The following is a 13911-nucleotide window of genomic DNA, read 5'->3' on the forward strand; positions in this document are numbered from 1 at the left end:
GGAATTCAAGAAAATATCATCCATGAAAGTTGCCAAGGAAGCATGGACAATTCTTGAGACCACCTATGAAGGTACCATGGCTGTGAAGAATGTGAGGCTTCAAAGACTCACTAGTAGCTTTGAAGAAATAAGGATGGAGGAGGATGAGACCCTTGATGAGTTTTATGCTAAACTCAAGGATATTGTGAATTCTGCTTTCAACCTTGGAGAGTCTATAGCAAAATCCAAAATTGTTAGGAAAATCTTTAGGTCCTTACCTGAAAGATTCCATGCCAAGATCACTGCCATTGAAGAAGTAAAGGACATTGATCAAATTCCTTTGACTGAGCTTGTAGGGAACCTTCAAACTTATGAGATGGGATTAGGCTCAATGGGGAAAGGTGGAAAGAGTAAAAACTTGACTCTTAAGGGTATAGAGGAATATATCGATGACTCTGAAGATGAAGATGAAGATGAAGATGAGGATGAGGATCTAACCTTCATAAGTGATGAGATTATCAAGCTTCTTCAGTTTAGGAAAAAGGATAAGGGCAAACCTTCTAGGAAATCTAAATCCTCTAAGAAGGGTAAGAATGAGAAACCCCTCATCCAATGCAAGGGTTTTGGTCATATGAGGATAGAATGCCCAAACTACCTTATGAGGGAAAAGGCCAAGAAGTCAGAAGATAAAAGGTTGGTTGCTACTTGGAGTGACACCGAGAATGACTCTTCTGATGAGTATGTGGATGAATGTAGTCATGTTATGGCCTTTGCTGCCTCAACCGATAAGGTGATTGTGGAGAGTGCTAGTGATAGTGAGGATTATTCTGATGATGAAGTATTCAATAAGATTACCCTTCAGGAAGCCTATGATAAGCTATGCACTGAATTCATAAAATCTGAAAAAACTTCTCATCTTTGTAGAAAAGAGCTTAATGAGGTAAAAACTGAAAAAGATGATTTGTTAGTCAAACTAGATGAGACTACAAGGTTAGTTGAGACTCTCATTGTGGAGAACACCTCATTAGAAGAGAAGGTCAAGAATCTCGAGGTTGAGCTTAGTTAAGCTAGAACTCAGAGGATGTCTAGTGCAAAGCTTGATGAGGTCTTGAGTGCTCAAAAGCCTAGTTCTGATAAGACTGACTTAGGATATGCTTTTTCCTCCGACCCCTCCTCTTCCACGGCTTCTGGATTAAGGACTGTCATTGTGCCTCAATCCGAGAAAGGTAATAAAGGTATGAAATTCAAAACTGTTTTGGCTAATTCTAAATCCTTTGTTAGACCTCATGTTTGTCACCATTGTGGTGTTTCTGGACATATTCGTCTTAATTGCTTTAAGTTGTATCCTTAAAAGCAAGTGTCCAAAAGGTCACAAGTTTCCTCTCAAGGACCTACACCTTTGTTGGAAAGTTATTAAAAGTCTTGAGTTTTTTAACTCAATTTCAGGAGAATCGAAATTCTTCTATGTCCTTTAGTAGACATACTAGGACATGTGTCTTTTCATCTTCAAGGCCAAAGACTCGTGCTATGTGGGTGAGAAAGGAGCCTAAGACATAATTGTCTTTTCTGTTTGTTCTCTGCTTTAATTCCTTCTATCTGTAGTAGGACTTTCTTTGCTTGATTTCTTATTTGCTTTTGGAATCATGCTTTCATGCATCTGCATTTTTCTATCATGCTTTCATGCATTTGCATCTTTCTTTCATGCTTTCATGTTTATCTGTTTTTGTTTGGTTGTTTAGTTTTTATTTTGTTTTGTTTTCAAAATAAAAAAAAAATGGAAAAATTAGAAAAATACAAAAACAGTGTGTGTATGTGTACATCGGTTTTTGTGAACCTTAAAATGGCCATTGAAACAGAGTTTTCTAAACTTTGTATCTCTTGTAGCTTAGATGAACATTCCTATGCACAACTAAGAAAGTGAGCTTAGTGGCTCTTTGTTTGTGATGAGTAAGGTTAAGTGATCTCTTGTACTTAACACTCGTATCACTCTATTTGATGAGTATGACTAGAAAATCCTAAGAGAAAGGTATAAATAACCATCTCACCACTGTTACTCGCCAATCATGATATGACATCTATATACTTCGGCATAGCAAAAGTGCAATGTCAAAAGCTTAACATGATTGGGTATTTCTTTTCTCTCTTTTATATACCCATGAATGGTTTGCTTAATAAAAAGAAAATATGCAAAGAAAATAAAAGAAAAAAGATCAAAAGGCTTTAAATATGATTGCAAGCGTGTTTTTTAAGAGATGTAGGAATTATAGGATGTACCTTAAAAGTGATAGTCCCCATCAAATAGTTATGATTGTGTGTGAGTTATAGTGATTTTCTCATATCTCAAATCGTCATAACATAGAGACACTTATGCAATCTTGCGATTTTCAAACACAACACACAATATTCTTTGCTATTTTTGATACATGTGCAGGTACAATGTGATTTGGCCATCACAAGGTTTACATGTGTTGATGTATGCTCACTAAATTGTCTTACTTATTTTTGAAATATAAAATCGGTTGGACTTGTTTAGTGTGTGAGTGTGTGTTTTTGGATCATTGTGCTTAAAATTGTTGTTGAGGGATGATTTTGAGAGTCTAATATGTTGATTGGATCATTGGCTAAGTTGCATGTTTGATTGCATTCATATCTGTGTTTTTCCTTTCTTGAAAAACTGTTTTCAAGCCATCTCGATACATTCTTGACACCTCTCGATACCTGGCTTATCTGTCAAGATCTTCAGTTGCATCTTATCGCAATCTCGACACCTCTTGATAGCTAGGTGGATTGATCGAGAAAGTTTTTGTCCCCTCGATAGCTTCTCGATAGCTGTTCGATCCATCGAGGTATGCTCGATAGCTTCTCGACACCGCTCGATCCATCGAGATCCTCTGCATGCATTGTTTTTCACATTTTTTGCATGTTTCTTTTATCTTGTCATCCATAGCATATTGTTTCATTACATTCATGCATTTTTATGGATTCTTTGTGCCCCCTGGATCATTCTTGATCATCTTTATGTTTCTCGAGTAAAGCTTTATAGCTTCCTGTACCCTTTGTCAATCATGACCAAAAGGGGGAGAAATTGGAGAATTTGTGGTTTCTTTTTAAGATTCTACAAGTTAGGGGGAGAAATATATTCCTTTGTAAGGGGGAGATGTGTTTCATCTTGTTAGGGGGAGTGTTTACCTCCTTGTTATTGTAGGAGCTACTTTTAGCTTCTTCTTCTTGTACCTAAGTCTTGTGACCATTTTTACATATACTATGCTTATCTTTGATAGATATGTGATGATGTATGTTTTCTTCACCTATCTCTACATGTGTTGTTTCTTTTCTATCTTTATACACATGTTTCTTTATTTGTATGCAATCTATTATTTCTGTTTCACACTAAGATGCCTTGATGAATTTTGTTTAAGTGTTTCAGAAATACAGGTTGTCAAAGTCTTTCAGGCCATGAACTCTCTTCTTGCAAAGTTTTTTAAGAGTTTGTGTTAGGATAGATTTTATTGTATTCAACAAGTGAATATGAGTTGAGTGATTTATGACTTCTCTCATATGTTCATTTGTTTGTTGTGGTTTTGTCACGAATTGCCAAAGAGGGAGATTGTTAACATATTTTATGTAGTTGGCAAATTCTTTGACAAAACGCACTTTACTTGTATTTGGGTAGATCTAAGATGTGTTTAATACTTCAAAGAACATGTTGTTCAAGTTTAATATTAAAGCTATGAAGATTGGACCAAGAAACAAGTGAAGAAAAGGTGTTTACCAAAATTTGGACACCTGCTGGACACCTCCTGGACACCTGCTGGACAGCTACTCGATAGCTGCTCGACAGATAGCTATCTATCGAGGTTTAATGAGGCTCGACACCTGCTATCGATCGAGGTATCTATCAAGGTTACGAAAATCAAAATTTTCAGATATAATTTTTGGGTCAGGCTTTTGTATTTGTGTAGGGTTTCTTTTCTCACAGCCCTAAACATATATAAGGCTTATTTTAGAGGCCGTCACATAAGAGAATATAAGAAGAACATATGTAAAAGGTGACTGAAGCCTTATTCTCTCAGAAAGAAACTACTGCGTCTTTGCGTCTTAGGGTTTCGTAACCAAGTGCTTCTTGATCTTCATTGTTGATGAAGTGAAGAACTTTGCAGCCAACATTCTTCTTCCTCAAGTTGGTGAGTGAGTCACATATTGGGATTCGTGCAAAGGAGTTAGTCACGTACTGAGATCCGTGCATCAAAGGGTGGCGTTCATATATTGAAGTGTTCAAAGGTTCTGAAGCGGTAGAAGGTTTCTGCTGCGAGTTCATCTACGGGGATTGTAGAGTCTATGGACAAAGGTTTTGTACTAGATCTGCAACTTCTCTGTACTATAGTGGATTGATTTTCGGGAAGGTTTCTCCCTAGGTTTTTTACTGTAAAACTGGTTGGTTTCATTGGTTTTCCTAGGTCATCATATATTGTTTTATTTATTTTTTTGTTGCACTTAGTTTTGACATGATATTGATGTTTTTTTTGTTTTAACAAGTTTTATGCATAATAAATCTAATTAACAACTTGGGTTTAAAACTTGTTAACTCTATCAACCGGGGTCTAAATTTTCCAACAACATCCTATTGCTACTACACGTAGAACTTACTACCACGACCCCATGATAGCTCCGAGTCCACGGACTACTTCTTTCCCTAGCCTTTGCAACATAAGCACCCACACTTATGATAGAAAAACACAGACTCTCATGTTTGTGACTGCAAGACCACCCTTGAAGGTTTAGATCATCAACACCTTTGATGACTAAAGAAGGCAGCAACTTCTACAATACTGAATCTTGAGATTCTTCAAGGAATAACACTAGTAGAAGACATGAGAGAGCTTTTTGGGTAAAAAAAACCCTAGATACAAAAGAGGCACACTCTTCTCTCTCTGAAAAGCCTTTTTAAAAAACGCGCTTAAGGTTTCCTTTATATACTAGGAGAAGTAGATTTGAAACCCTAATCCTTTTTGGGCTTGAACTGCTGTTCGGGCTTAATTAAAATTCTGCAGACTCGTATTTCGATCGGTCGAGCCTGTTCTTCAATTGATCGAACCAGGAAAATTTCGAATTCTCTTTTCTGCAAATTGCTTGTTCTTGAATCTTAACTTGTATCACCTTGGGCATTGTCTAATAATATCTATAGACTCCAGGATCTATATCTAGACAAGTTTGTATTCACGATATGCCAATTGTTCTAAACTTTTAGAACCTAAAATAAGACATTTCCTTCCTTGGAAACCCTTATTAGTCCTAGTAGTACCCCCACTCTTTTATATTTAATTTCAGTTATATGGTACATTTGGTATTTAATTAAATTTTGACATTTATTTCAAAATTATCGTATATTTTAAAAACTTTTAAACAGGTCTTTAATAAAAATTCATGAAATTGATGTCATTTGCTGATGTAAAACCCATGACATGGCATGAATTGCACTAGTCATGTTCATGTCAATACTCTTCGTCCATCAGAGAATGGTAAGACATCTTCAAAAAAGAGATTAAAAAAAAAATAGAGGATGAATTATGCATTTTAACCTAATATTATTTAGAGATGACATTGCAAACGTTAACTCAAATCCCATTTCAGGTACATAAAAATGGTAAGAAAACCTTATGAAGCTTATATTTTTTTTTTTTTTTGTATAGGACGTTGAACAAGGTTTAGCTGGAGCAGTATTGACAGAGGAAATAATTGAGATAATTCTAAGTTTGTGTAAGTTATCAGAGAGATGCATGGTTTTTAAACTCGAACCGTTCAAAAAACCGTAAAAGAGAGAGGTTCAAGGTTTTTAAGGTCGGATCGAGGTCAAACTGAGGTCGGATCCTGATGGCATCATAATTAATATAATAATTATTTTAAATATAAATAAATAAATAAAATTAATAAATTTAAAAATTTGACCAAAATAGTCCAAATAAATATAAAAAACTGTCTTACAAAAGTATTTTTCATATTATAACTTTCAAAAGATAAACAAAAAAAATTTAAATTTTAAGCAAACATAAATAAATATACAGTTTTTATTTATTTATTTTTTAAGGACGATAGTCTTAAATTTTTAGCCCATTATTATATATTAGATATTTTTTCCTAACCCTGGAGTCTTGATTTGGTAGGTGGCCTGACCAATAAAGCAAGTAAAGAAACGTAAAGAGTATTAATATAAAATGAAAGAGCTCAACTTCCAAGAATGCGTTGGCAGCACATCCTCCACGCAAAGTGCTCCAAATTTGGCATTTTACTGTTCAAAACTTCTCTTTACTTCTTTCTTTGAAAGTTTCAGATGCGGTGCCTATGAATCTTCTCTTCACTTGAGCATCCTCCGCCGTGTGCTAGTGAATTTCTGTTCCTTTCTTCCTTCACCTTTCTATTTTGTCAACAACTTCTTTCATTTTCTCTATCTCATCTTGCCCTCTCTTCTCTATCACTTGAGAAAAAAGATCCAAACTTTATGGAGAGACACGAAATGGAAGATCTGAGAGCAGAAAGAGAAAGAATGTGAAAAGTAATAGAGAGACATGCAAGAAGAAGGAGGTTCGACCATTTTTTTTAATGCTTTGATCTGAACTGTGAAAACCATGGACGGTTTTTAGACCCGAGCAGTTCCACCACGGTTTGAACGGTTTCATGCTTTTTATGCATAGAACGGTTCTTAGGGTTAAAAGAACCGGATTGATGAGAGGTTGACTGTTAACCGGGTCGGACTGTACGGTTCGGTCCAGGTCTAAAAACCGTGGAGAGATGTGAGCAAGTACGGAAGCAAGTAGTCGAAATACATAAACAGGTGAGCAAGTAATAATTTACCTAATAGTGTAGGTTATGTTTTGCATAATATGGTATACAAATTGATGATAGTCACATGACCAGAGAAATGGAAAATAGTTAACTGAAATTTACTTTGGTTTCAGGACCATGGAGAATTGGAGACGAAGAGAAGAAATGCTAGCTTCCTTACTCAGTGCTCTGTTTTAACGAGAAGATCTTTTGTGAACATGTATCATGATCTAGCCTACTATTGGTTGCGCATAGCAATTTATATCACATTAGGTCTAGGCCTTGGTACCGTGTATCACAATATTGGGCATAGTTATGCTTCAATTCAGGTAAGACAGTATCAAAAAAAAAATTGAGGCAAAGAGAGAAACTATAAATAATACTATTCAAACAAGCAAGAATTGAAGTATAAGTTGATTAAATTCATAATTTCTAACAACTTAAGTTTTTGGGATGATCAACAACTTAACATAGTACATGATTTTATGGGATAATCGACAACTTAACATTGTAACTTTGGTTATTTCAGGCTAGAGGTGCATTGCCTTCATTTATAGCTTCATTCCTAACTTTCTTTGCCATTGGTGGATTTCCCTCTTTTGTGGATGAAAGTTCACTTGGAGTGTAAAACACTAGTGAATGTTTAGATCTTCAATTTCATATATAACCAATACAAGCTTATACCCAAACAATAGATGTGCGGAATAGTAAGTACAAGCAAAAATCCAAACAAATAAACAACTCTACACTATAATTAATCATAACACAGCAGCAATTAAAAGGTAAGAGTAAGGGTTAGAGAGATGCAAACACACAGATAACACCTGCACGTGTTATCGAAGAGGAAACCGAAGAACTCGGCAAAAAATTTTTCTGCCGCCCACCAAGTGGTAAAAGAATCTACTAGAGAATAAAGTTGGAGTACACGAATAACAAAAGACCCTTCAAGTCTAGTCTACCCAATGCATTTGATTCCTCCAATCTCCAGCTACCAATTGGTTAAGCCTAACCGTGTCTACTCTAACTTTTTAGATCCCGCAATAAGCCCATTGCATCAACCAAATGAATTGGTCATCTCCGAACTACTTTCCAAGCACCAAAATACCTCCTCACTGATATAGGTATGGTGAGATAAGGATTTGGCAAATGAACCTTTCAAGGATATGTCAATGGAGAGGGTGAAAGAAGAGGAATTTGGAGAATCAAATGTCTAAGATTATGGATGAGTCAATCTTGGTTTTCTCTAGGGTTTCTCTCTCAAAATTCTCTTTGGAAGCTCTCTACATTTCTTGGGTATAAGGTTATTTATAGTAGGGTACGTGAGGAATGTGAAAAGTCACTTTTCTGCAAAACAGGGCATTCTGGCATCTCAGTCTCGCAAGTGGGATGAGTCACGTGTTTGAGTCTTGAGATAATTGTCAGGCCAAACTATACTTTTTGTCCTGTAGTGCTCCAACTGTCATGACCCTTCAGCTTCTTGCATGCTTCACATGTGTGACATTTTGGCGAGTTGCCAGTCGCGAGTCACTTGCGAGATCTAGTCGCGAGAAACCTCTTGAATGCTCACACACTTGAATTTCTTCATACACAACCCTTACATAGTTCCCGCCTAAATATAGGATATCTAATTGCTAAATTACAAGCAAATTTGGTACGGAACAAAACCAACACATGGTTGAATAAATTCAACCTTACAATCTCCCCCTTTGGCTATTTCGTGACAAAACCCTAAAATAGACTCTAGACTTAAAATGAGAGTTGGGAACAGTTGCCAAAACTCATTCACACCTAACTCTAGATTCTGTGAAGCTTTTGAACCATACGGACAAGTTTTCCTGAAAACAATAACACTGGAAGATCATTGTAAGCAGAAATCTTGAAATGCATATAGAGCAAGCACAATGCGATCAAGCAACAATGAATATAACAATAAAGCATAGCTTGACCAAACATGAACAAACACTATAAATAGTGATCACAATGATCATTCACACAAAGAATGAACATCCGAACATGCAAGCTAATAAGCTCAATGAAAGTATCATTTGCATGTCTAACACTCAACCGATGCAAAACACTAAGGTATTTGCTTCAAGGATACAAGATCCAATAAGGGCACAAGAGTACTAAAGATAATGCAAACATAATCTAAAAGTATTAAATAACTACAAAGCAAAGGTACATAATAAAGCATAGTTCAAATAGCTAAAACATTCAAGCATTTATAACACACCATATCCAAGTATCTTAAAAACCAATTACTAGAGTCATAGGTACTTAAAAACCAAACCAAAGTACTAAAAATGAGTGCTATGAAAACCCATAATAAAAACTAAAACCATAAAAGCTATTAAAAACTTGTAAAAGTTCTCCCACTCAAGGTAAGGCTCCCCTTCAAGAGTTACTCCATACTGCTCCCCTTCAAGAGTTACTCCATACTACTCCCCCTTTTTTACCGAAATGGCTAAAGGGCTAAGGCTGCAAGCAAGTTGATTTGGGCTTGAATGGTGGTCAGCCTGTCGGAGTGCTCAGTTTGGACTTATCTCAAGCTGTCAATCCTCTCAAGAATGATCCGAAAAGCATCTGGAGGCATTGCTGAAGATGATGAGGCTCTGCTTCTTCCTTTACCACCACCTCTTCGAGTAGAAGATGGTTGTCCCTCCGCTTTAGTCTCAGTGTCCATAGGTTGTTCTTGTGCAAGATCAACCTCCTTCTCATCGCCCGGAAGACGAACTTTGCTCCTTGTAATTGTTAGAGCATTGATAGTAGGAGGTGCAGGCATGAGGTTGATGTCTTGGGGAGTCTCCATACCTTTTTCATGAAGGATCCTCATGATTGGACTAGGGAGGATAAGCTTAGGCCATGAGGTTGTCCTTGTTGCATCAGCAAGGATGGAGAATAGATGAGCACCAATGTCAATGTAAGTGTTTTCTCGAAGTTCCATGAGGAAGATGGCTCTTGCATTGTTGATGGTGGTCATCTTCCTTACCCGATATAGGTTGAACACCATGATGTATGTAAGGCATCACAAATCCAGAGGGAAAGAATTTGTCTTGAGACATATTCCTTCTCTAACACCACCAATATGGGATTGCACCGTCTTTATGGAGAGCATTCTATCCTTGAAGGGAGTGAAGTCATAATCTATGTCCTCATGGCCAAGAACATTATCAATGTCCTCCACTTCAATTTTGAATTCATGGCCTCAAACCCAACAGTCTAGGTAATCCTTTCGTAGGATGACAGTGGCGTAGAATTCCCAAATTAGTGGTTCATAAACCCCGGGGAGATCACTAAGTAGCTTTTCCCAACCTCTTTTCGCAAAACAGCTTAGGATGAAGTAGTCCTTGAGATCAATAAGATCCATAAACCGCTCTTGAATGATTGGAGCTTTGTGAAAGTGCTACTTATATCGCTTAAAATGTTGGGTGGAGTGAAACTGAGTCTCATCCATGTGTTTCCTCTTGTCAGCCCATTGTGCAATGGTTTTCCTTGGAGCCATCTATAAAACAGAGCAGTAAATACCACAAAACAGAGCACAAAATTTAATAACAAACTTGATTAGTAACAAGTTAGTACCAACATAATGGACATTGAATTAAAACCCTAAAAATTTAATTTAAAGAGTAATTCAAAAAAATGACATGTGAAGACATATAACATCAAAACATGGTAGAATCATGGAATTAAGCACTAAACATGTCAAAGTGTGTGTGTGCATCATATGCAAAAGTGTGCAAATTAGGGCAAAATGTAAAAACACATAATCACTTAATGTTTCAAAATCAAAGAAACATGATTATCCCTACAAAATTTTTATTCCATGGAATACAAATAGACACACAAAAACATCTAAGAGACATTTTATCATCAACATGGTATGCACAACACAACACAAAACTTAGTACAATGCACAAAAATGAAACATAAACATGTAGAATAAGCATTATACTAATAAAGCCAACAAAACCCATATATCAAACTCATCAAAACATCAACAAAACCATATTCAACAACCATATTTCCATATTACAACATATATACAAAATCCAAGAAAACTAGGGCTAGAAACTTGAAATGCCTTGAAAATAAGTAAAAACCCATATCTTTTCTTGAAGATTGACGAAGAAAATGGAGGTTTTGGGAGAGGGAGAGGCGGACAAGACAATGTGGGTGCACGTGATGTAAGGGAAAACTGAAAAGTTTTCAAAAACTGTCTTGGATTTAACGCTATTTGTGCAAAACACACGATTTTTGCGACTAGACTGACCTGCGAGCAAGTCGCAAAAATGAGCTGCCAATCCCTTGAACAAAATTTTGAAAATTTTGTCTAAGTGTTTTTTGCGACTGAAAGGTCCACTCACAAGTAAGTTGCAAGGTGAGTCACGAATCCTTCTATGTAAGCTCGCGACTGGAGCTTCTACTCACGAACAAGTCATCAAACTGAGTTGCCAAAATGCCAAAAACCCAGAAATTTTGAAAAAAAATTTTAAGTATTTTTTTTTGACTGGGGAATTGACTTGCCAGAGAGTCGCGAGAGCATCTGAGTAAGCTCGCGATTGGGGTCTCGCAACTAGCTTGACTCGCGAGTGAGTCGCCAAAACAGAGTTGCAAAAAATTTTGGATTTTTTGAAAAATTTTAAAACAAACACTTTCCAAAAACAACTAAAAATACTCAAAAATCTTTTTGTGTTTTATCAACATATGATTGAGTACGTACAACACATTTAGTCAAGTACAATCACATAAATGAATAAGCCATTCATTGAACATAGACATGTGTGATGTGTGGGGGTACCAAATGTGAGATAGTCCTTAGTCTAATGTGAAGCTTAAATGATCAATTCAACCAAGATATACACAATTAGCACTAGGAAGAGTGACTAATTTCAATTATAGAAATATGCATATATGACCCCCCACAAAACTTGATTACATAACTTTGAAGCATTTTTTTTGGCTCCTTACATATCATAACATTTGATCATTTTGGAACAATACATCTCATTTTGAGATTAATGCCTGAAATTTTTTATATTTCATTTGATGATTAAGCCTTTGGATTATGGACACCATACATTTTCATTAAAAGTTGCTTTCCCTTTTTTCTAGTCAAATACTAATATGTGTGACAGCTTTTGCAGTTCATTATCTCTTTTCGAGATTTGACATATGTTGAGCTATAGGCAAAAACATAAAAGAGTGGGAAGATATTGCAAGTCTCAAGATCAACAAAACCATTGGCTAATCATTCATGACAAGTTTGAAGATCTATTTACAACAATCACATAGATGTCACAATTTTTCCCACAATGATATGAGTGCATAAAGAACAAGCTAAACTCGTAAATGCACAAAACTATTTGTACAAAGGTACAAGGAAAACATGCATGTGACAAAACAAGTAAAGATTGAGAAAAAAGAACAGAAATTCGAAGCTATTAAAAACAAACAAAACAGTAAAAAACATGCTAGAATGAAAAAATAAGCAAACAACCAAACAATGTCACAATATATAGAAGGAATTGATGCATGAACATGTTCTAATGCTTATGCATGTGTACCCTTCTTCACCCATACAGCACGTGCGTTTGGGGTGATATCCTTAGAGGATTGGGTATTCGAGTTGCGATTCTCAAACCTTAGGGTAAAGTTTTCCAAATAAGAAGTGATGGTGTCTATCATCTTCATCACATCACCAATATCAGAATCAACTTCTCGTCCTTTTGATTGCTTGAGGTTCCCCTTGCCATTTCTTTGTCCTCTTGGCCTTTGAGACTTTGTATTCTTCAATGCTTAAAGGTTGTGGCAATTACGTCTAGTGTGTCCTCGGATTCCACAATGGTGGCAAAAATGTTGAGTTTGAGGACCTCTTTGTGACTTTGGAAGATATTTCCCTTTAGCCTTAGGTTTGGTCACAAATGGATTTGGAGGTTTTGTCAAAACCCTTTGAGCAATCACATTTGGCTTCTTCTCAAAGTTCACATTCTCAACAATTGGAGTTGCTACCATTGGTTCCTTGGCTTTAACAAACTTCATCTCCTTAGACACATTGGCTCTTGTGCTACTTTCTTCGGTGTATCCTAAGCTGCTTTTGTCAGAAAAATGCTTTTGATGTGCAAGCACTTCATCAAGTTTCTTGGAGGCAACAAGCTCCACTTTGGCATTAGCTTGAATCATTTCAAGCTCAAGAAACTGATCTTGGAATAGGCTTTGGTTAGTTCTTCATTCAACGCCTCAACTTCACATCTCGTCTCAGCTCTTTTCATTTTTCTTATGGCTGCTTTAACCACTCTAGCATACTCTCCGAACTTCTCAAGAAGAGAATTATAGGTTTCTTGCAATCCCTTTACTTCTTCATCTTCATCATCGGATTCCTCCCCAATCCCCATACACTCCACTTCAGTGTGCTCACCGAGCTCTTCCACTAGAGTGCTCAAATCATCCGAATAGTCCACGAGAGCAATGGCCATAAATGCAGAGTAGTTTCCTTCTCTGTCACAACTTTCTTCTGAATCTGAATTGGAGCTGTCCGAGTCATTAAGGGTAATGGCAAAGACTTTACTCTTTACCTTTAAATAAGTGAGGCATTCCTTCTTCCCATGCCCATGCCCTTTGCACTCATAGCTCGTGACCGCTTGAGATGGAGAAGAATCTTTAGAATCCTTCTTCTTGAAGTCCTTTTTGTCCTTCTTGAAATTTGAGAATTTTCCATTCTCAGATGACTTCCCATCTTTTTTGAATTTTAAGAACTTACGAAAGTTCTTAGCAAGGTACGCTACTTCCTTTTCAACTTCATCCTCATCCGAGGAATCTTGAGCTTCCACTCTCTCATTAATCGTCTTGAGAGCAAGAGATTTGCTCTTCCTTTGTGATGGTAGAGATAGCTCATAGGTTTGAAGAGAATCGATGAGTTCTTGAATTTTAATCTCATCAAGGTCTTTGCTCTCTTCGATGGCAGTAATCTTAGCACGAAAGCTCTCTGGCAATGATTGCAGTATCTTCCTCACAACCTTGGAGTCCTCCGTCTTTTCTCCCAAGTTGAATTTTCCAATCACCACTTCATTTAGCTTTCCATAGAAGGAGTCGAACGACTCATCTCTGCTCATCTTT

The 13911-nt window shown here is 36.6% G+C and overlaps 1 pseudogene; it reads left to right on the top strand.

Moving 5' to 3' along the window:
• Positions 1-13911, top strand: part of LOC142615883 (ABC transporter G family member 1-like) — a 61850-nt pseudogene that overhangs the window by 8389 nt on the left and 39550 nt on the right.

The sequence above is a fragment of the Castanea sativa genome, chromosome 11 (genome assembly GCF_040712315.1).
Source record: "Castanea sativa cultivar Marrone di Chiusa Pesio chromosome 11, ASM4071231v1".
NCBI lineage: Eukaryota > Viridiplantae > Streptophyta > Magnoliopsida > Fagales > Fagaceae > Castanea > Castanea sativa.